At 35.7% G+C, this 23,734-nt stretch overlaps 1 protein-coding gene and 1 long non-coding RNA gene across 5 annotated transcripts in view; one reads left to right on the top strand and one right to left on the bottom strand.

The window, feature by feature from the left end:
- Window positions 1–23,734, bottom strand: part of LOC139816626 (uncharacterized) — a 105,865-nt gene that overhangs the window by 38,847 nt on the left and 43,284 nt on the right. The window contains exon 1 of one of the 4 annotated variants that reach the window (XR_011733049.1): window positions 1,642–1,814. The exons of the other annotated variants lie outside the window; for them this stretch is intronic. The gene's annotated coding sequence lies outside the window, so the exon portion shown is untranslated. Of the gene's footprint in view, window positions 1–1,641; window positions 1,815–23,734 lie in introns of those variants that run through there. 4 annotated transcript variants of the gene reach the window in all.
- LOC139816100 (uncharacterized) lies at window positions 17,948–21,475 on the top strand. The gene is made up of 3 exons (XR_011732939.1): window positions 17,948–18,655; window positions 19,645–19,749; window positions 19,825–21,475. It is a non-coding gene; the product is annotated as an uncharacterized lncRNA (long non-coding RNA).

Raw genomic sequence — 23,734 nt, 5'->3', positions numbered from 1 at the left:
TAAGATAGCCCGATGCCATTTAATTTTGTGCACGAATATAGGTATATGGACATGTATATTAGTGTGCGTCATCGCATGCTGTAAGAACGATTAAAAAATTTAGATCGCCTGCCCCGTAGCTCTCTTATCTTGTTTAATTATGCATCATTGTAGCGACATAACAGCGTATCAGCAAGTTAACCGCAACTGCCGGTTTTAGCAACAAACATGCCGATAAACTTCGGCATTATTATTAAAATAGTGTTGCTAGCTTGATATATTCTCTGAAATGATGCTTTAACGTAAACAACCGCAATCTTTTTTTTTATATCAATGAGACTTAGAAATAAACAGCGATTATCACACTCCCAGAAATTTTTTCCGATCGCGATTATTCAGCTTCATTTACGTTGCATTCACATAGCGTCCTCGCGTGATTCTGACGTCTTTCCAGCGACTGATTGCGCGTAAACAAGCTCCTTATAATATAATAATAATATATATCTACTACAGGGAACTGTGTTTTATAAAGTTCACTTGAGATCATATAAAATAGAATCAATTTTCGAAAAGAATTTCCAAGCCGTATCAGATATGAACAAAATAATGTAAACATATCAATAAAAATATTCTATAATTTTTATAAATCACACATATATAAACATCTCTCTCAATCAGATATCTACTGAAGGTTTACATAGGTATGCGTTTCGCTTTTACATGTGCATATAGAAAGCGAATAGTAAATTACGAATGTCCCCGGTGTTAACGACTATTCTATTGACTCGGTGAACATATGCTTTACTTCCGCAAACAGCTGATTTACGCGAATTTTTTCTCGCATCCGGTTTTACGTAAACATTTCGCTCCTATGGATAGATTAGATGAGCAGTTTACGATATGTATTCAACGATATCTCGACACGTGACTTGCATTTGAGGTCTTTAGATGAGAGGCGAAGTCACGAGGTGCGTGTTTATGGCATGGATATGTTATGAAGACGTTTATAGCTCTAGATTTCTTTTTGGAGATATTCTAGAATCCTTAGAGATAGAGAGTAATAAAAATGAATGTAACAAAGACCGGAGGTCGATTATGGGTTTTAATTAAAAATTGTGAAACTCGACTTTTAAAATTGACGCTGATTAACCGGTAGAATATTTAATTCAAAACTTCTTACCGTTATAAAAGACTTTTATAACGGTAAATATAATAGCTTTATTAAAATTGTACACTCTTCCAACTATGCATTAGTGTTGCTGAAATTTAATTATTCTAATAATAATTAATTTAATTACTAATTATAGTTTACTAGATTTATTATATCAATTTCTGTAAACTTTTTCCAACTTAATCTTACAATTAGTTTGATTTTTGTTTAGTTTTGTTTGTTTCTTTTTTCCATTTCTAATTTAGAAAAGAAAAAGAATAATCAAGTGAAGCGTTCGCAACAAAAATGGACATAAAATTTTTTTTCTTCTATTTTAAACATGACGAATTATAGATTTGATTCGTCTAACGTCTCAAATTAAAGTTATGCAATGTGTAAAATTAGACATGAATTTTGTGTTAATGCTAATCGACGACAGAAGAATTTGCCTGAGTGGCATAATTTTAACACAACGTCCTGAAAATTCGCATCCGTCTCGAAGATTAACTTACTTTCGCCAATGCACAGAAACCCAATTTCCAGAAAGCCAGAAACGATTCGGGTATAACGATCATCGACCCGGGCACGGCAATTAACACGAAGTAGACCACACGCGGGTCTGACCCCGGGTTTCACGTGGTCGCTCACTCATCGACGAACAAAGGGCAGAATCTGTTTCGCTGGGCGACCGTACAACACGCGTGCGATATACCTGCGTGCACATAACGGATACGCAACATATGCGTACGAGAGAGACCGACGCTTTACGACTTATACACACGACCTCCTACGGCGGCCACACGTGGCCCGACATTGGCGTCATTGACGAACAAAGAGAGCGCGATAAGCTTCGGTAATGGTACGACTCTCCCTCGACTCCCTCTCTCGCCGGAAGCTCTATCCTTATACCGATGTCGCGAACTTCGGCCTCGACCCTATCTCAGGCGAATTCTTTAATGAGATACGAGTCAAAACGTCGCAGCATCCTGCGCCTATCGTAATGTTTTCTGTGTGTAGGTATAATATCTATTTATATGTAACTTCTTCCGAGAATAAAAAAGTTTTGTCTGTAAAATGGGACCCTTTATGTCCAACACACTACAGAAAAGTACTAGACGTAATTCAAAATATAATTAAAATTTAAATATTTTCCAAATTTTTTTTATATACACAATAAGTTTTTGATGTATTTTTTGAATGTATATTTCTCCCAGAACAAAGGAAGAAACAAAGAGAATTAACTGTAAGAGTTAGCTCCGATAGAGGATGTGCAGAGATTTTTCATTGTCATATTATTATTATCTAATTTTCATTTGTAATTGTAGAAATAGTAAGAAATTATGAAGGCTTGTAAAATTTTCGTAAAACCCTTGCAAAATTTTCTTTTTCTTTCGTAATACGTAAAAATATCGTATATCTTACTGACTAGCTAATTAAAAACAAACAAAGATTCTAAGATCAGTCGCAATTACTCGACTAGTCGCTACTTTAATCCGACCCTGTGCACTCTGTGACCTCGATTAATAACTCATCCAAGAGGTGTGCATGATCAACGAGCCGCATGCGCTGCAACAGCTCAAACGGCCGGCTTTTTCTCCCGCGATGATGTCACATATCTGGCACATAATTATGTCTCCTCTTTTCCCTCCCTAGCTAACGTCAAGGAGCCACTCATTTGCTTCCTTTTCTTCGTCCCTGGACAGCTTCGTTCTCCCTCCTCGACATTTTTTTCTCCCCAGGAGTATGTTTCTGCGTTTCTCGACCGCGTTTTTGTTCGCGACCCGACAAATCGTTACTACTAAAATTACACGAACCGCGTTAGAGTGTAACCGTAATTCGCAAGTCGACCTCTAGTTGCGGAAACCGAACTCAGTCGAGGAATCGGTTCTATGTGTGTAACGTTTCATTCAGATACGAAATGTACAAGTCCCAACGAGAAACGTAAAAAAGCACGATTTTTTAATTCTGTTTGGTGTATTTTAGGAAATGAGAAGTCTTGATCGATATATTTGTTCGTAATCTCTCACGTAAATTAGATTCGTAGCTATAGTATTTTATCGTGTTGTGACGTTATCTTTCATTTTCGTATCCTGATTTAATTATTTAATTCTGATATTTCTGATATAATATAAAAATCATAAAACTTAATCTCTTAAACACACATACACATAATTATTCCACGTGTTAAGAATGTATCAATTATCAGAGATTAATGCAATACGCACTTACAAACACGAAGCTTGTCTCGTTTGTATCATGATCGACAATTGACGGGTGCATCAATGCAGAACGTTAAGCCGCATTGCACCGCGGTGAGTTTCGCCGCAGCTAAAGTCATAACGAGAACCGCGAACAACGTGAAAAACATGATTCTCAGTTTACTGACAGTTAGCCATAACGTTGCGACAAACGAGTCGGCCGGTGAAGAAACAGCGCAGACACAGTTGGTGTCCGGCAGAACCAGGTTTCAGAAACGCGGAAAAACCCGTTCCTCTAACGAACGATCATTTTTTTCGCAATCATTTCCGTGGTCGATCGGGGAAATCGCAATTTACGTCGGGATTAAAGCTTCGGCGAGAGTTATCGATTATGATCAAAGAATCAGATATTTTTTAAATAATACTATACATATATGATAATGATGACGTTTAAATATTATATATGTGATATACATATATAATATAAACATGAAAAATTACTATTTCGGTTATTTTACATTAATTCCTCACATCAAACAGTTCTAAAATAAATGCAATTTTATATCACCATTTATCAATACATATAATTATATATATATATATATATATATATATATATATATATATATATATGTCTAAAGTTTTCTTTTACTTTGCGCAATATTATATAATTACCTAGAAATATTAAAAAATAAAATAAAAAATCTTAAACCATTGTTATTCTCGGTCGCTATTCATTATGCTATTTATCATTTAAGATTTTCAATAGATTACGACTTTTAAAGCTGTTGACGCTAGTCACAGAGAGAAAAAAACATTTCATAAAAACGATATTGTAGTGGATGGAGGACAATAACTATATTGTAGTGGAGGCCATTGTGTCAATCATTATAAAAATAGCTCAAGTATGTTTTGTTTTAAAATAATTAGATATTTTTATGTAGGTATGTTAATATTAAATATACATATATATGTATATTTTGTATACATGTACAATATTTATTTGAGAAAACGCATTTGAACATTATAATTTAATTATAAAAAATTTTTTTTAAAGGTATAAAATAAAATACATGGGTAATTCAACTTCCAAGATTTGTCATTCATTGTCAGGCCATTTTTGCAATCGCCATTATTACGAACGATCATTACTAACGATCGATTATTTATATCAAAGTCGTGTCAATTAAGAAACAATCCCGTCGCTTCCTCGAAGCTGACACATCGTTATTACGCAGCGTAAAATATATTGTTGCTCATCAAGTGTTTATTGTTAACGTTGTTGATCATATAGCGCGGACTTTAGCCACAGAGCGTTTACATAATCAAACTCTAAAATTCTGAGAAAAATATCAGGCAAAGAAAAACATTGAAACATTCTTTTTGCGATGGCAGATCGCTTCTTTTCCCATATCCTGTCGCAGGTTGAATATCATCACGGCTATTCTAGTTGACAGCTGTCCCAAACAACTCATTGGAATCATGATTGAGCTGTTCTTTCAAGTATCACAACCGTGGTATCTTTTTTAGTTTCAAATACAACTTTTGTCTGCTTATAATAACAATAACTAATCAGTAAATTATTATGTAATTAACATATTTCACATTTCTCACGTGCTCCACTTTTCGAGTAAAATTCTTAACGATTAAAGCGAAATATCGTCAGCGGTTTCGATTTTTTTTTATTAGGAACGCATTTTACTAATTCTCGTGTTCACATTGACGTCATAATATTAATCTTTCTATTATTTCTTTATTTATCTTATTGTTGGCATCAAGAACGTAAAATATGGTGCTCTTTCGCATCGCGATATTCTCTGCTTAGACGGCTAACTAATAGCGAAATTAATAGTCAATTTGCATGGCGAGGTTGCGTGATCGACTTGACGCATTAAAAGCTTGCCCGCGCTCCGCGATGCGTGTAGCATGCTTGCCGGCGTCGCATACAGCCGTATGTAGGATTTTGCAAACTGGTTCCTCGATAAAGCGAACGGGTCTGCTACATCACGCATACATTTCCCAACGATTTTTTGCCGGCGAAGCGTGCCGCAAAAAAAGGAGCGGCGCTTGCCGCGGATAATGCGAAAACCGATCGCGTATACTATGTTGAAAGCGTTCACTTTCCATTTCTCTCGATTCGCGTTGCGCTCGCGCATTCGGTCGAAGCGGGATAATGAAATTAACGAGCGAATTCGCGATATTTCGCACTGATGCTAGCCTACTCTTATAGATTACGAACGACGTCAATGACTACGTCGGATTGCGTTATTTCTCAAAATTGCTTATGCATATAAAAGAACGTGACGAGAGATATGAAAAAGATGTTTATAAGATATCATCTTTTATACGTCTGTTTGAAGAAACAAGAAATGGCACTAGTAGAAGAACATAAAATTATGGTAATACATGCAATTATACTCTTCTATTTCTTTAGGTTTTCCTACTTTCAAAAAAATAGTAATATTCGTGATTTATTTACAGAAAATATGCAGCTTTTAATAAACGTTAAAAATGTTTTTAATCGTGATAAAAAAATGATTTAAAACAATTAATGCGCAAACATATACAAATTAGACGAACAACACACTATTAGAGTTAACGAAATTTAAATAAGAAACTAATTTTGCTGCGAATTATAATAGCTTCGTCGCCAACTAAACTTTTTTGATTCCTTTGACAAATGACGTTTTTGCAGAATCGTGTTCTATGTCTATTACGTATTATTATGGAAAAGCCAGAAAATCGCATCCGGGTTTATCAAAAAGCAATTTAGGATTTATTTTCATTAGGATTGAAAATCTCTTCTCTTACAAAAAAAGTTGCAATCACTACGTAATAACGCGAAACAAATCGGACATTCTGAAAGCAGCCACTCTAACTTTCTCTCTTTTGGTATACTGTACTTGCTTTTAGTTGAAATTTTTCCACATTAATCCCACGATTTAGTAAGACGCGAATACTCGAATTATATTGTTTTACGATTGTTATATTTCTAATGTAGAACGCTATTGAGTCTCGTATAATTTTTTGCGCAATTAATATTAAAAAAAAATTTACCCTCAAATGTAAGAAGTGTTCACGCAGATAAGTTAACACTTATTTCTGTGGTACAAGCCGTACACATAACGCCACACAATGTGTTTAACTTTGAATAGTTATTCTAAGAACGAAGATGATTTCGTTGAACCTACATATGTGCAAAAAGAGCGTGCAAGAACGACCACGATGATGAGACAGCCAGTGATGAGGTCGTAACATAACTTGTTCCTCGTGCTGGGATGAGACTGTTTACCGATCGGGAATCCCACGAATCGATAAACTATTTCAAAGAAACACAAATGTGTTCATCTACATGCGTGTGCGTGTATGTGTGTGCGCGCGCGCGTGTGCATCCTGCCCATCCGCGCGCGTTTTGCAACATCTATCCGCAGCGCGCACACATACGTAATAGTACAATTATTGTAATTGCGTCTCATGCATAGGTAATGCCGTTTACTTCGCATGCTTCTCCTCTCGCGGATACACAGCCGATTATAATGAAGATCGTTTTGCAATGCTCGTAATCTTCCGATCTCTCCGGCCGTGGTGCAGCGGCACCGTTTCAATACGCTCGTGGAGCTCAAGGTAACGCGTACTACGCTCATTGTTTCGCAGATTCATTCTCGTGGCTAAAACGCCGCCTCCTCTTTTCCGCTTTTGTGAATATTGCGAAACAAAATATGGTAAATTGCAACTGCACAAATTAAACGTCTCTTACATGTGATCTTAAAGATATGTATATATAGACTTCACTTTTTTCTCGCGCATATTAAAAGTGCAAGTAAAATTTTAAGCGATCTACAGTTCTTTTCAAAGTGCAGAGATATTTCTTCCTTCCTCTTACATCACGCAAGGCAGTCGATAAAATGACTAAAACGTCATTTTTACTCTTCTTAATCTGTTTAAGTGGAAAGAACATTTCTGACAAAGTGTGATAAAATGGGAAGCTTATCAAGAAGTTATCGAACACGAGAAAGCTTATCGAAAAGTTCAGAATGAGTTTCTAAAGCACCGCAGATGCATGTGACTCAACGACCATGTTTTCATCTGCAGGGATACTGTATTTCCGATGACTCGACTGGGGGAAAACACATTCGACATCGGTAGCACGCGAGCATTTCGGAAACTTGAATGGACGCCAAAATCCGCGCGCTAAAATAGGCACCGAAAGATAACTTTTTTTCTCGCGCGTGGACGGAAACGAAAATCGCTATTTATAAACCTCAAACAGTCCTTTTACGTTTTCAATCGTGCGAACATTTACACCACGTGGAAACCTACAAGTTTCCACGTGTCTTTCGACAACAGTCTGTTCTGTACGTTTTAAGTACTTTTTAGTGCTGACAGAGTAATTAAATGTCAAATATAGTATATTAGTTAGAAATTATATCCTATGTAAATTTTTTGTTAAAAATTGTACAACATGTACTTTTCGGATTAATAATGTTAATTTGAACTATTTGACTTAATAATTGAAGCAATAAACTTAAGTAAAAATTAGTCTAATTGTTACTCTCCAAGGGTACTATGGCGTACTTGCAATAATTAGTTCAATCGTAATAAAATTTATAATTCAACACAATCAACACTAGTGAAAGCGACTCTGAAACGCGTTTGGCAAGAAGAATTCACATGTAGCGAATAAACGCTAATATCTATAATAGTAGCTAACCCGTAATTAGCATCGCTCCAGTGTAGCGCTGCATACTTCGGCTACCGTGCAGTTATCTTTCATTATAACTGCCTTGATTTTTTTTCAAACCGGTCTATTGCATCATGAACATCTCGTGCGTAGGACCCTCTCTACCATCTTGAGAACACCTTTCCATCGCGAGAGACAGTAGCCGTGTAAACACGTTTCTGTTTAGCGAAAAGCTATTAAGTGAAAGCCTTTCGAATAAATCATTATATCATTAATTTCAAGTATCGTTAATTGTTAATATCAAATCAGAATTATGATACATTTAGAATTAATAAATAATGTTACCGTTAATATATATATACATATATATAAATCACCAATATGTTTACTTAATTCGTATTACTTTTTTCATGCGAAATAAAAAGTCTGATCGAAGGAGAACCACAAATGGCGGACCACGTTGAGAACACCGCTTGATCAGGGAGAAGTCACGAACGCAAAAGGAAGGCGAGGTGAGGTAAAAGAGTTTTGTTTGGGTAGGAGAAAGAAAAAAAATGGAACGACTACAGAAGCCGCAGAGCACGTTCGGTTCTTTGTTGAAGATTCGGCCATAAGTTTGTATAGTGATTATGAGATGGAAATTTTTTAGAAACGGAAAAATGTGTATACCTATAACCCTCAGTTTAAAAAATTGCTTGGAGTGCAGATTTGCGTTTCAGCATATATAGCGAAAAAATGAGGCTTAAAGATATATTGTTAAATATACAACCTGCGCTATATAATTTATAAAAATGATTAACTGTCCTATTTAATAAAATATTATTTGCATAATATCAAATTTTGAGTCATGCAAGAAATAAAAAAATCTAAATAAACATCTACAAATAACGGAGCTATAACAGTAAAAATGTAATAAATTTACTCTTGTATAAAAACACCAATTTCAGTGCGAAATAGATCTATGCTGGCAAAGAAATAGCACATACGTGTTACATATTGCGAAGTCGAAAAAACTCAAACCGAGCGACGAGACAAAACAACAATTTAGGGCTACTTGATAGCGGTTCAATAAACGACTACTCCCACTCTCTAGTTCTCTCTTCAATGAACATTAAGGATCCCGAATGCGTTCCTAGCGTCTGGTTCATATCACGGGTTTTTCCGTTTTGAAGGGAAACTTACGGGCGAGTGGGGGAGGGAGTAAACAGGGAAATCTCCAGAAAGGCGAAGTGCGACGAGGAAAACTCAATCGTTATTTCTAGCCCGCGCGGAACTTCGAAGTGGTCGGTCTGACAGGTCGAGATGGTTTCTGACCTGCTAAAACAAACCCCGGACCTATCTCGGACCGGTTTTTTATCCTACCCGACCATCCCGAGGTCGAGCTACGTCTAAAACGAGTGGATACCCCACTGTGTTGTCTTAGTCCCCGGCTAGACCGTTCCTCGAACGGATATGCGAGACCAGGTCTCAGGTTTACGCTAGAGAACTCCCTCTTTATATCCATCCGCGCTCGAGTACGGACCCACATTTAGCCGGTAATTTTCGAAGTATTGCTTGCGAAATAAAATCCGAATCCGACACTTCTCTCCGATTTTTAGGACCGATTTCTGGCTCTCACCACAACTCATCGTAATAGTAGCCTTGACTGCCCCACAATTTCTAGTTATGAAAAACACGTTCTAAATTAGACGTATACAACTAGGTATGCATATATTTTTATGGCTAATTCTAGAAGAAATAATAATAAAACAATACTAGACAAACATTGGAAAAATTTTAACCTACATTATGCTTTCCATTTTTATATAATACATTTTAATAATACAATATATTTGGAGAAAGTATACAGTTTTCTATCCGTATGCAATTTTACAATGAGTTTTGTTTTGGAATTAAGCCGCCAACTTTCAAATATATTTTTTATAAAATTAATAATTAATTTGTCCAAAATTTGACTGCAAATTGTAAAATATAAAGAAATCTTTATAAAAGAAAAAGTATAATTGCCATAATATTAATTATATCTATGTATATGCAAGCGCAGACTATTTTTATAGTATATTTTTTGTTATAAAGTGATTTTAAGTCACTATGTCTCTCTGTCACTCTCCGAGAATAGCTCATAAAATTATTGTTAAAGGTGATCGTAAATGTCGTACTATTTTTAAGTAGAAAGTGGGCGTGTGACACGGTAACAACGTTTAACTCGTTATTCAGAGACCTCCGAAATTCCTAATGCGGCTTTCATAACATTACCTACATCGTGGTAATTCAATCGTGATGCTCATATTAACATCGCCGTTTAAATCCCCAATCCTGTTTTGACATTCCATAAACGGGCCAATGGTCACGAACAAACTTAATATATCGTGAGCCAATCCGTCGAGTTTCGTCATGCGTCTCACGTACATAACCACGTATAAATATTTTTCATTGATTAATCGGCCACACGATACGCCGTGGTTACATGAATGTATAATTACTCGATGTATGAACCTGAAGAGATACCTATCGATTACGTAAACGCAAATCATTGCTCGAAGTACAAAGTGAAATTTTATGCATCAGTTGCGTTACATGTCAACGATACTCTAACATGAATAATTATACATTTTTTATTGAAACGGTTCTTGTTTTATTCTTTCAGAAAACTAATGATATAATACATTTATCTTTATGAATAAATTCTTTCGAAGTAACTACTAAGTTATGCAACTCGATCGTTTAATTGCAAGACAGAATTCATTCGCACTTTATCTCGTTTGCACTGTATCACAGTTTTACGAACGTTGTGGTATCACGTGAGAATAAAAATATTCAAGTCCAGCGGCGAAGTTGCATCTTATAACTAGCGTTTTACACACGATACTGCACGCGAAACGCGTACAGCGCACGAAACGTGTATTTCGAGGAAACACTCGCTCGCATCCGTTTGTAATAAGTAGTAGATGCACCGTGCACTCGGATGTTTTATGTATCTCTCGAACAAAAGATTACATAAATTTTTATTGTACGTATCGAACGAAATTAATGCTGCATTAATACTACATGAGGCCGACCAGATCGTAAGCAAAATCGAAACGGTTCGCCTGTTCGTTCGATATTCACGTCACGTATTATCGCGTACGAAATACTATTTGCCAAACGAATCAAAACGAATCGTTGCACACCGTAGACGCAATAACATGTCATTTTCTATCCTGGATGTCACAATTGATCAATTACAATTATATTATGCAATTATATTATGCAAAGCATCTCTCGATATGTTTTACATCTAATTTATCAAAACTGTAATAAAATTTTAGATTTTAGTTTTAAACAATGGGCTCCTAAATGTTAGATGATAAAATTCTTTTTAAAAGAATATATATATTTTATTTAAATACAAAAGCTATTATTAAAAAGATTCTCAAAATTTTGCAATATATTTTTCTACTGTCTAAAAGATACTGTTTACTGTATATAATATTGAAAAAAATAATATATTGTTTATACCCTGTTTTATGTAATTACTTAAATGCATATTAAATTTACTTATAATACGCATTTAATTTCCAGTTAAATATACATTCAAATATTTTTAGCATATATGATTATAAACAATAACACTTATTTTATTACGTTACTCGAAAATAATACATCATAGAAATATATGCTGGGGTAAGTGGCGGCACTCAAATAAAATCAGAGAGGACACGAGGGAGAGCGTAGCGATTCTTTCATTTTTAACGACCCCATGCCGAGCGGCAAGTGCAGGGCACGCAGTGAGTAGCCGGAAAAAAAGAGAAGAAGAGAGAGAGAGAGAGAGAGAGAGAGCCGCTCTTCTCCCTTGTGAGGGGCAATTTCTTTCTTCGAGGCGTGCCTCGAGCACGATCGCGTGGTTGGGTTAAAGGTACATTTTAAAGCCGAGGAATACGAGAAGCGCGGAAATAAAACAATTTTGCTGTTTCCGTCGAAAGTACCGCACCAGGATTCTGATACCAGTCTTGCTTGCTGTTTTTTTTTCCACACAATGGTTGCATGAGTAATAAATTTTTCGTATAAACTTAACCGCATTTGAAAGTAAAAAAACCGAAATTTATATTTAGCGGAAAAGTTGAATTATTTAATCATATTTTATTGCTAATTCGTCACTAGAACATATTTACTTTATCCGGTCAACATTTGCACTGTTTTATGTAACTACTTTACCAGAAGATAAGTTACGACTATAATTTACAAAGATTTATTTCTCGCAGAATAACAGCTGGCTCCTAACTATGCAAAAAACCATTAATTTACTTTCAACAATATTCAAAAGCAGTTTTCAATTACACGTTTGATATTTCCCCGAAGTTGTAGAAGAAAAATACAGCGCTCGGAAGATCATTCAAATTATCTGTTACAAAATAATACAGCTTTTTATTCTCTCCTCAAAGACGATTGAAAAAACAGTACGTGTTCTTTGATAACAATTATCTCGTATAAACTCGGATAGTTTTTTTTATTCTTATTTTTATTCTTCGTTCTAAATATACGCGTAATCTCGAGGAACGAGAGGGAGGGAGAATTGTCCCTATAAATCAACTACCCAAATATCACATTTCATGGAAAAAGCAAATCGTCGTTGAACCCCGAGTACCATTCGATCCTGATTACGACTTGTAATATGAGATTCGGTTAAACTGGTGTGGTTATCACTTTACAGCGCAAACGTATACGCACGACGCGCGACGGGGCACAGGGATCAGACGGAAAGACAAAACATTTGCTCCAACAATCCGTGAGGGTGGACAATATTGTTTGCCCGGGCCCAAGGGAAATATGGAGATTTCTTCGACGATTATCGAGGAAACCTGTCATTAACTAACACGGCGCTTTTCTCGCGAAACGCGCGGTTTCCGACGATGCAACCTTGAGCCTCGAGAGAAAACGTATAATTTCGAATCTGGGTGGAAGCAGCGATCGACTAGGAAAATAAACGTAATGACCGCCGAACGTTTTCCACGGTCGACACGCGGATGGACTTTCCGGAAATATTGCGTTTCTATATATTGCACAGTTAACATTTTTTAAAATAAATATTTACGAATTAAAATGCCGCAATTATTATTGATTTTTGCCCTATTCAAATTATCTATATTATAAAAACTCAACTTGCATTTGATTAGACGACAATAATAGTTATAATTATTATTACAATAATAATTATTATTTGTCGATTAATACGTGTGTTTTGTGTGTGTACGAGTTACCTTCGAATTAATATAAATGATGACATAATGAGAAAGAACAGAATCTAAATTATAACAACTATAAAAATAATAACTTGCATAATGCAAATACAACTAGGTTATTAATAATTTATTCACTGAATGTAAATGCGTTTTTGCTCCTCGACCGCAAATTGCCGCAATATGAGGAAATTAACGCTGAAAGAAGTAACAATATGATAATGATAATAATTTGAATTAATATAAATGCCACATTCGTGTCTAACTTGTCTAATTCTTGCCTATGCAAACGAGCGATCATTCTTTCAATAAATGTCATCGCAATTAGTGATTTAAAAAACAACAAAGACGGGATCGAAAAATAAGAAATAATGATACTACAAAAAAAATATTTCACGGCTAATATATAAAAAATTTAAATTACAACAGTCAAAGCAACAGTTATCCGTTACTTGTCTGTGACCGTAGTAGCCTTGGATGTCTAGAAATTTTCAATGTTCTTCCTTTTTAAATAGTACACTTTGCAATTTTGTGACCGTCCTGTGAGAGAGATGTTTCCCTCACAATAGACAATGACATTGTTCTATCGAAAAAATTGTTTTAAATATAAAGGTTAAAGATTTCAAAGAGCTCGCACCAAGTCTATAAAAAAATTTTTTAGTAACAATCCATAAGGGTAATCCTTGAAAAAAATAATTTGAAAAACCCACAAAAACCTTGATACGACCCTGCTTTTAAGAAAGGATCGGTCGGGTTTTGAAAAAAACTCTATGGGGTTTCTATTGTGCCGAAGACACCACCTGTGGTGCACTCCTTCCGTTTTAAAATCCGTGCAAGATATCCGTACAAAGTATAACCACATCCATATCTCGACACAAGTGGATTCGATAATGTGTACAATCATAAATATCAATCTCAAACTAAATTTCCCTTTTTACTGCAGACTCTCTTGCTCGAAATTTGAATTTGCTTCAAGTATGAATGCAATTTTGGTTTAAATTATGTATAATTAATGTTAGTAACACGATAGTGTTATTGTTATACAAAATAATGTACTTATTACGTTTTGTCAGTAAAGTTATAATAATAACTACAGTTTTAATGATCAATAAGTTATTAACGGCGATATTTTTGTGCGTTAATGCAAAGGAATTTCGATGCAATTTCAAAACGAAAGGAAAACGGAGTTGTCTTTCACTTTCAATCTCACAAATTGAATTGAACGCGCGAACGAAGACCGATCGTCGTTAGTTTCTCCTGGGGTTGTTGCGCATCTCAGTCTTCTTCTATTTTGCGAACAGCTGCGGCAATAAACGCGTTTCTATTTGCACCTGCTGAAAGGTAAGTGTCGCGACTGGAGAGCACGCGAAGTCACGTTCCAACGTTTTCACGGCCGAGCGTGAATGATAAAGTCAATTTCTTATCATTCGCATGCATTCACATGCATTCGTTGATAAAACGTGAAGAACGCAAGAAACGTGATAATTTTACAGTGTTCATTTTTTCACCTTGTTGCAATTTTCTCCTATGTATTGTTTCTTTATATGTTGCAGCATATATAACAAATCTATATTAGATATGGGAATGCAGCATGCTATAAAATGCGACATATACTGCTGCAACATGTAACAGATACAAAATCTACGTATTTTATATTTTTATAATATGTAATTTCCTCATACTAAATATTTGTTATTGCGGTAGCAAAAATTATTATGTATAATTATTCTTACCTAACCTTTTCAAATTTCAATTGACACATTAAAACAGCTAATGTACGACTTATCTTTTAAAATTCTAACAGCTTCTAAGAGTGAATTTAGCAATCGGTATCATAAAAAATGTATACACATTCGGTTTTATGAGCACGCCGTGGCGAGTCATTCATGGCCGATTGTTAAAAATTCTAACTATTATTTTTTACGATAGAACACCGATGAGACGCTAAGTTGGCAGTTGGCCGAGAAACTGAATGATCGAGAAGTTTAAGCAAATTCGAAAAATGTCGGAGGAGAAAATCGTAATTCGATACATTTGAATAAATTCACTTTGCGCATTCTCAAGCGTTACGATAATTATGCTTATTATATTTGAAAAATAATACTAAATATTTAAAAAAATTAATTTTAAAATAACAATTGTGCAAGATATAGATATTATTTTTAAAGTTAAATATTTTCAGTTTTCAGGGCTGCGGTCCGATTCACGCTCACAGCGCTAAAAGCATCACTTCATCTTTGTTTGATATTCGATGTGCAACGAAAACAGAATGACGCTTACAGCGCTGTGAGCGTGAATCGAGTCCAACTTCGTTTTTCTAGTTTCATAATTTTACGCGTACACTGTGTGCGTTTACCCATTTTACCAATTCATTACTCATTCAATGAAAATCATAAAAAATAAAGTTAACGTTTTCCAATTTATTAACATAAATTATAATACTATTTATTTATTTGGGTCAAATATATACACTACATACATATAACTTATTCCTTATTCTGTTTAAGTTATACGCATGTAACCATAGTCGTGGTATGCAGGTTGATTACTGGATTCGCTATGCAAGTCTGTTGACTAAGCGGTTGCAATACACCGAAACGTATATATGTACTGTAACGCTTATTTGGAAAACCATGGAAAATTTATTATTTGTGTATCATCGTGACTTAGCATGTTGAGATATGGTTACAGATTACGGCCTGCTGATGTGTATTTAATCGCGATAGAAAGTGTGGAAGTGGCATCTTATCAGTCTCACAGACTTGTCTACAGACTCTACAGACAAAAGAAGTAGCAATGTCTCCAAATATAAAATATTTGTGAAGCAAAGGAGAATAAATATCACTCGCTAGAAATTAAGCGAAAAGTGCGTGTATAAGTATTATTAACTATGCTTTCACAAGCAGGTTCCAAGGGGGAGATTGCCGGATAAGAAATATAATATTTGTTGTTGGATAAAACGACGATAACTGGTGGCATACACAGATATAAGAATCTAGAAATAATATTTTTAGAGCAAGATTTGATAAATTAACGCAATACTTATTATTGTAACAGTAAGTAATGTTCCATATCAATTTATTGTTATATGTCCTACTACCCTGTCTTACAATTTATTGAATATTAAAAGGTGAAATCAATTTATATCTTTAAACAATACAATTATTTTTAAGTCGAATGAATAGGGCTGAAATTGATCTCACGGGATGAAATAATACAGCCGTTATTTTTATCAGGGGAATTATTCGACGCGGGGGGAACTCGACATTTCTCATTCATCATAACTTCAGCGGTGCCCGCCTTCGCAATTTCTCATCTCGAATAATGCATCAGTTTCCAAGGTCGCGAGCGAGCCTTATGCCACCGCACCACAGTCCATCGCAAAATTCTACGCCTCGGTACGAGGGACACCAGGCACCAGGCGCTTCGCAATCTGCCATCGTCGTAGTTTACGTGATTTAATTCGCCGACTTGTCAGTCGTGTCGTCCTGCACGGCTATTAATCTGTAGGGGACACCGTTTTCATCACGTAACGATGCAGTTATGCATTTATTTGGTGCAGCCATCTAGACGCGCGCGTCAACGTCACTCAAGGATTTCCGGCGTTCGGTGCTCAACATCCGTAAATCCGTAACATTTAGCCGCGATGCCCAGCTATGGAGCACGCTTAATCGATTGTGGCGCGATACCAGTACTTCGACATTCAAACATCGAAGCGTTAGGCTACTCGTCAACATTCCGAGAACATCCGTTGCAACAAAATTTATTTTTTACAAACGATATGTTTCTGAGAACTCGGTGTCGATAGATACGATCTGGATACTTGTTTATCTTTGACTACGCCCTGGACTATGCGATAACCTTTTGGATTCGAGATAAACCGGCTCTATTTTAGCCGCATCTAACAAATTCCTTTATATGGCCGTTCGAAACTTACTTAAAAACTCGTATATACGCAACAATCTATAATCTTCTTATAAGAATTTCTCATTCATGTGTATATACTCTCGCCATATCGATCAAATTTAAGACTTTTTAAAATGAAATATTCTCATTAATGCATATGTCTGATGTAAGGTTTCTCTGGTCCAACGGTATTGTTTATGATAGATTATAATACGCCGAGAGAGCTGCAACTCGCATTTGTTGCTACGCGCAAAATTGGATGACGATGACAGAGAAGAAAAATTGCATAAAATAAATGGATTGTTGATAAATCTTGGCGCGGCGCCATATTAGGTGCTTCTAATAAATCGGCTTCTTTCGGAGCGCGCAATTTCTCAGCCAATCCGCTCATCGAAATTGTAATGCCATGTATGGCGGTACGGTAATCAAGGTACACCGTGTATATAAGGAAAACGGCGTGTGTAACGCACACATACATAGATCACGTGTGGAAGACTATGGCATTAAAGTGAACCCCACGCGAGTCGCTTCGGTCATGGTTGGTTAAGGTCCTTCGAAAATGGGTGAACAGGACACGAGCCGTAGCGCCTTGTTATGTGGGAAAAAAATAGATGGAAGGATAGATCGCGTAAGAGATACTTCGCATGCCACTTTTCGTTACGTGTCTCGATTGCTTGCACGGGGCCAGTGAGGATGATACTATTTTTACCAACTTTGCATATGAATGAAAAGAACCTCCATTGTGTATCAAAGTTAATTATCTATAAAAATATATAGAAGGTCTCTTTCCTTTCTTTCTTTCCTCTTCTCTTTTACTATAATTTGGTAAATTTTATAAAACAAAATTTTATGCTCTTTTTTGCAATACTCTAAAAAGTGACGCTTTAAAAGAAAGAAAGCAATTCAGGGTTTGCATATCCCAGCGTGTGCCGTTCCATATACCTGAAGGCACATCAATTCACAGATAATCCGATTTGTCAGATTTCAGAGATTCTTCAAAGACAAGAAAACGGCCGGCCATTCTCCGCGCGCGTTAAAGGCGGAAGTGCGATGTTCTGACGATAGGAGATCCTAGGACGCGATATTCACACGATTGCGGTCGCGACTTTTCGCCGTGTGGTGCTGCGCTCGGTGTCGCCGGCTCAATGCGCCGCGCCGCGCCGGTGCATAAAGACGATGCCGCTCGTAAATGCATGCGCCGACGTTGTTCTCGTTCGTCGTTACGCGCCTGCATAAACGTGGCCGGGGTATATCTCGACGGGTTTTAATGAGTTTCGCGGCGCGGCGCGGCGCGACGAGGCAGGAGCAGGAGCGGGAATGGGAACGAGGCGTTACGAGGCGACGCGACGCATAGGTCGCTGCGATTTTTATTTCTGGTCTTCAGCTTTATTGTTGACGCTCCGTTGTGCCGATCGAAGGCGTGGCCGGCGAAGACGTTGCTCCTGCCTTGCATTCTCGCTCACCGATACGCCGGTCCATATCTCATCCCCCTAATCGCGTTACTGGCGATCTCTGACATACGACGGTGCGTTAAAAAGCCAACTGATTTGCGATAATTTATCGCTTGATTGCCGACGCTATTGTTTGAGATGCATCTCGTGCACCGCATTGTCTGTCCATTTGGCCGTTTAATACGTAATTGATAGCGATAACTTGAAATTTCTCTCGCGTTCAAGTGTTCGTACGATCTTCTGTATTTTCTTCATACTTAATTTTTACTTCTCTGTCAGCTTCCTTTTTTCAACATGTTTATGAATAAAATTTTGTTCCGAATCTTGGGAAATAATTCATTATTAAATGTTATTAATCACATCTGCTATTAATCACTGAAAATATTTTATAACTTTTGGAGCAAATAATTCATTAATTTTTCATATTAACTTGAAAAAGAATTCATCTGCAACAAGCAAAACAATTTAAGAAAATAGAAAAAGAGAATATGAGGAAAGAAATACAAAAAAAAACCTTGTATGTCTTAAGAGACAGATATCCATATCAAAGAACAAAAAAATGTTCCACTATTCAAAGAATCTTTCAAAAAAATTCCAAAAATTTAGGTTTAAAAATGTTCTCAAAATGCTATGGTTACTATCGTATTATTACATTTTAAAGAATTTTTTACCAAAAATAATAGTTTCTATGTTTTCTTTTTTGTAAACCACAGAAAAATTGAAGATAGAAAAGTCATTTATCTTTTCTAGGCGTGTTTTCTTTTGCTTGTTTCTGTCTTCCTTCACAGAACAAATTACTACAAGCAAAAAAAAAAGAGAAACTCTCAATCGAAGATTTATGAAAGATGGCAAAAAAAACTTGTAAATAAAAATAAATAATTTAGTGTTAGCCTAAAATAAAAAATCAATAGGTTAGGTACATTGGTATATAAAAAATTAAAATATTTTTGTCATGTCAATTTCATGTTAACGTACTAATATATTATGTATATGATAAATATCTTTGGTCTTGTGATATTAATTGAATAAATATGAGTGAACAGAGGTATAAACAAATTTACAGGTACTATCTGCTCCAAAGCAATTCGGAGTATCGTATATGGCTACATCAGCGATTCTCAAGCTCTTCCGACTTGCAAACGCCTTTGATCTCGGTGTCACGTAAACGGTAGCAAACTCTACGAAAACACGACGATACGTTGAAGTCGTTCAGACCGATTCATATGAAGCGTACCGTATTAAGTTCCAGTAACTGACAACGTGCGCGTAAGGGGAGCCGGATACGATAAGGAGTTATCGTTCGGGGGCACGGACGGGGGTCCACACATGCGAGGTCCCGGCGTACACAGACCTCCTTTATCGCTCGCACACCCGATATATCTCGCTGGCCGCGGATATACTTGGGAAACTTGGTGCGATACGAGTTCTTTGGACTTCGACGCTGCTCGCGAGTTCTACATCGAGAGGCCTTCAAAGTGCTCCAATTGTACCGGGAGCGATATGAAACAATGCAGCGCTTTATTAAGTTTATGGGATATGTTCCACGCGATGAAGGATTTAAAAGAACTTTAAAATAAAAGGGAAATGATTGCAAGAAATTTAATAGAGATTTCAAGGCATTGAGGTTGAGAAGAAAAACACAACCGAAATTGACTTAAAGAATATCTATTACAAAAAAATTTGATTGAAAGTAAACAATAACTTGCATAAACAATAATTTGCACAAACAAGTATCTCCAAATTTCAATGCCTTGGCTCATACAATTAAATTTAGTTAATGCTATAGAAATATTCTATTTCTCCCGATTGAATATTTTGACATCAACTTTTTACAGTTAAATACAAATATCATGTAATTTATATTAAAGATTGATTTTCAATTAATTTCTTTTTATTCCAGCGTAACTTGACATGTATGATGACATGTGCTAGTTAAACTAGAATAATATACACTAAAATATGTACTTTTTTTTTATTTGTAGAGCAAACGAAGATGAATAAACATTTATAACAATGGTAAAATCACGTGACTAGAAATATATCTTACGTTTTATGGAAGTTTGATCGAATTCTGAGTTTTGACGAGATAATGCTCGAGGAAATGTTACCCGCGCGCTTCACTTTGTTGCTTCACGCATTGAAATATCTTTGCACGTCGAAAAGTGTTTGCGGACCAAAGATATTTTCGGATGTGAAAACGTTTCCACGGTGCGAAGAGGTCGACGAAGTCGCGTCGTAAAAGAGGGGGCAAATGGGCAACAAGAGAGAGAGAGAGAGAGAGAGAGAGAGAGAGAGATTCGCAAAGATGCAAATCTCCTGTCGCAATAACCGAACGTTTTCTTTTCTTTTGCGTCACGTCACGTATACCGCGAATAATCAACGACTGCCGTGTGCTTACGCGCTTGCAATATTATTTATTTCAACGCGAGGTTCATCGTTCAAAATGATGAATTGAATAAACGTCAATCCGCTATCTTGACGAAACTTAAATTAATTAAAATATGTATATTTTCTGCGTATTACGTAGAGCGAAATGATCTCTCGGATGAAAAATAAAATTCGACGGTCCGTTGCTTGCATTTCCATGTTTGAGTATTTTTGTTATTACTCTCATGCATGAAGTTAACGCATGTCATTAATTTTATAGCGTTACGAGTCATTTAACTTTGGAACGGAACGGATTGAAGATTTACCTTATGCCTTAGTCAATTTGTATTAAATAGCGCAATACTGCCAGCAAATAGTAACTCGCAAGAAAAATGTATAGTATGTTGTAAGTTTATAAACGTCGACAGAGGTATAAATGTATTTATCGACAATTTTAATTTTTCACCTAATCATAGAATGTGCATGTATATATCGATGGAAAATACTTTTATACGATTAGAATGTTGTTAGGCGATTTTGCGTTAAAAATATGTATGATAATATGTGATAATTGAAAATATAATTATTTCCAAATTGACAACGTTGCTAAGACAGATAATTTACTGTCGTTAAACAAATGACGTTCCTGCATGATAAATTTCAACAGATGATCACACGGGAATCTATAAACTTGTGTAGTCGACTCATTTTTTCTTTTCTAGTGTAAGTATAAAATGATGCAAGATACGCTATCTGTCGCGACAAAACAGAATTTCAGAAGGTGGAAGACATTATCAGAAAAGTCCTTTTATCGTTGGTTAAGTGTTTACCGTGAAAGATAGAAAAGTCTCGTAAAAAGAGATTTGTCTAATTTTTCAATTTCAATAGATTTCGATTTATATGCTTTAATTTAGCTCAATTTCAATTATTGTTATACCGCATTGATCTTACGAAATCTAATAAATAATAATGATGGAAAGGATTGACTAGAAAATCATATAATTATACAAAATTACTTAGCAGGTTATAATTAAATTAAATACGATAAATATAATTATATAAAATACGTCTTAAATACTAATCTTTTGCGAACAAAATTAATATTCCTTGAATAATTCTCTTCATTGTATTTATCTCTCAAAGTTTCCAAAAGATAGTAACTGGAAGATGTAATAGAATATTGTCAAAACTTTAATTTTGTGTTAAAACTCAAACCTTTTTTATTATTCTGGAATAAACCTTTCTCTGATGAACAAAGAACATGATTTAACTTGAAATAACTTAAAAATATAATAGCATTACTTTCATAATAAATAATAAATTTAATGTGTGTAGACATTTCAGATAATTTATCATTAAATCATCTGTAGAATATACGATAAACGGAAGATGATCAATCGTATTGAAAACGTATATCGATATCAGATGGATCACTCGGTGGATTCGCATGTGATACGTTTATATATACGATAAGATTTACAAATCTGATCGAATTTTACAAACGATCGTCGATTACTCGAACATTGCAAGAGATACGAATTAATTTCGGTGCATGCGTCATTAAGGAGTTAATTAATAGAAGATCTTCAGCATGGAACTGGCAACAGGTCCGTAGACTTGGCAACATCGCCATCGGTTAAAATGTAAACAACTGAGCATGGTACAGTTCCTGCTAGAAGTTACAGAACTGTCGGATTGTACAATTCGTCGCAAAAGTATTTTACTTTTTACGGTGATGCCAAAAATAGAATAAAATAAATGGACCATGTTCTTCGATTTTAGTCATCGCATTTGATGGAAAGTAACAGGTAAAAGAGGAAAAAAAACTTTCCATTCCAGGAAGGAAAAGAAAGAAACTCACAAAGCGAGAAAGACAAGAAGGAAGATGGAGCGAGATCATTGGAGGGAACAGATACGGAGAGAACGAAGAATGGTGAGGAGAGAAACAGTGGACGAGCAGGTCCTTAAGATCCCTTGAAAAATGAATCTCCCACAGGTTCAGGATCGTCAGATTCTAGTTCTCGGTCCAGCCAATGGGCCATCAGTGCGAACCAAAAAGCGTCGCCAATCTACGTTAAAATTCCGCATGGTCAAACTTTCCGTCCCGGTATACGGATATCCCGGTGCGATTTTACGGAAATATGACCTTCCCAGCGAGGCACTTTTGTGACTTAGGTCTCCTATACGACTCCCGCCAAGATTAGATAAACTTAAGTGGAAGTTTCTCCGAGACTAACCGAAAGATTGTAAAAACTCTAAATTAACTTCTTGTCTTTTAGAAAATTTAGTACTAGTAAAACTCTTCAAAAATAATTTCTGAAACTACGTCTCTTTCCTCATCTTCCTGTTTTGTATTTATACTATATCCCGGGCATAATTTTGGATTTTATTAATTGTACATAGTCATGAACCTATGAGAAATTATCTAATTATATTCTGTCAGAGCTGATTCTCTGTATATTTACGTAATGAAGTGTAAACAGGTTTGCCTTTCGTGTCAAAGTTGTACTTTTCGTAATAGTACGATGATGCGGTGCGTGCGTCTAAAGATAGCATCAATTATCATTAAAACGTGACATTTAGATCGAGCATACAAATAAAGTCTCGCTACATTGTTATTCCGTGACGAGTCTGAAATTTAATATGTGAATATCTAAAGCTATACTGCATTCGCCTGTTTCGGAATGAGCCAAAATATTCTTAATAAAAAAAAGTTATCCTATAACAGCAGATATACGTTCAATCAAAAAAATTTATTACAGTTTTTTTTCAATTAATCGTTGTCA

The sequence above is a fragment of the Temnothorax longispinosus genome, chromosome 7 (assembly GCF_030848805.1).
Source record: "Temnothorax longispinosus isolate EJ_2023e chromosome 7, Tlon_JGU_v1, whole genome shotgun sequence".
In the NCBI taxonomy this organism is placed as follows: Eukaryota; Metazoa; Arthropoda; class Insecta; order Hymenoptera; family Formicidae; genus Temnothorax; species Temnothorax longispinosus.
The sequence above is the reverse complement of the archived record's forward strand: the minus strand, read 5'-3'. Positions and strand labels throughout refer to the sequence as shown.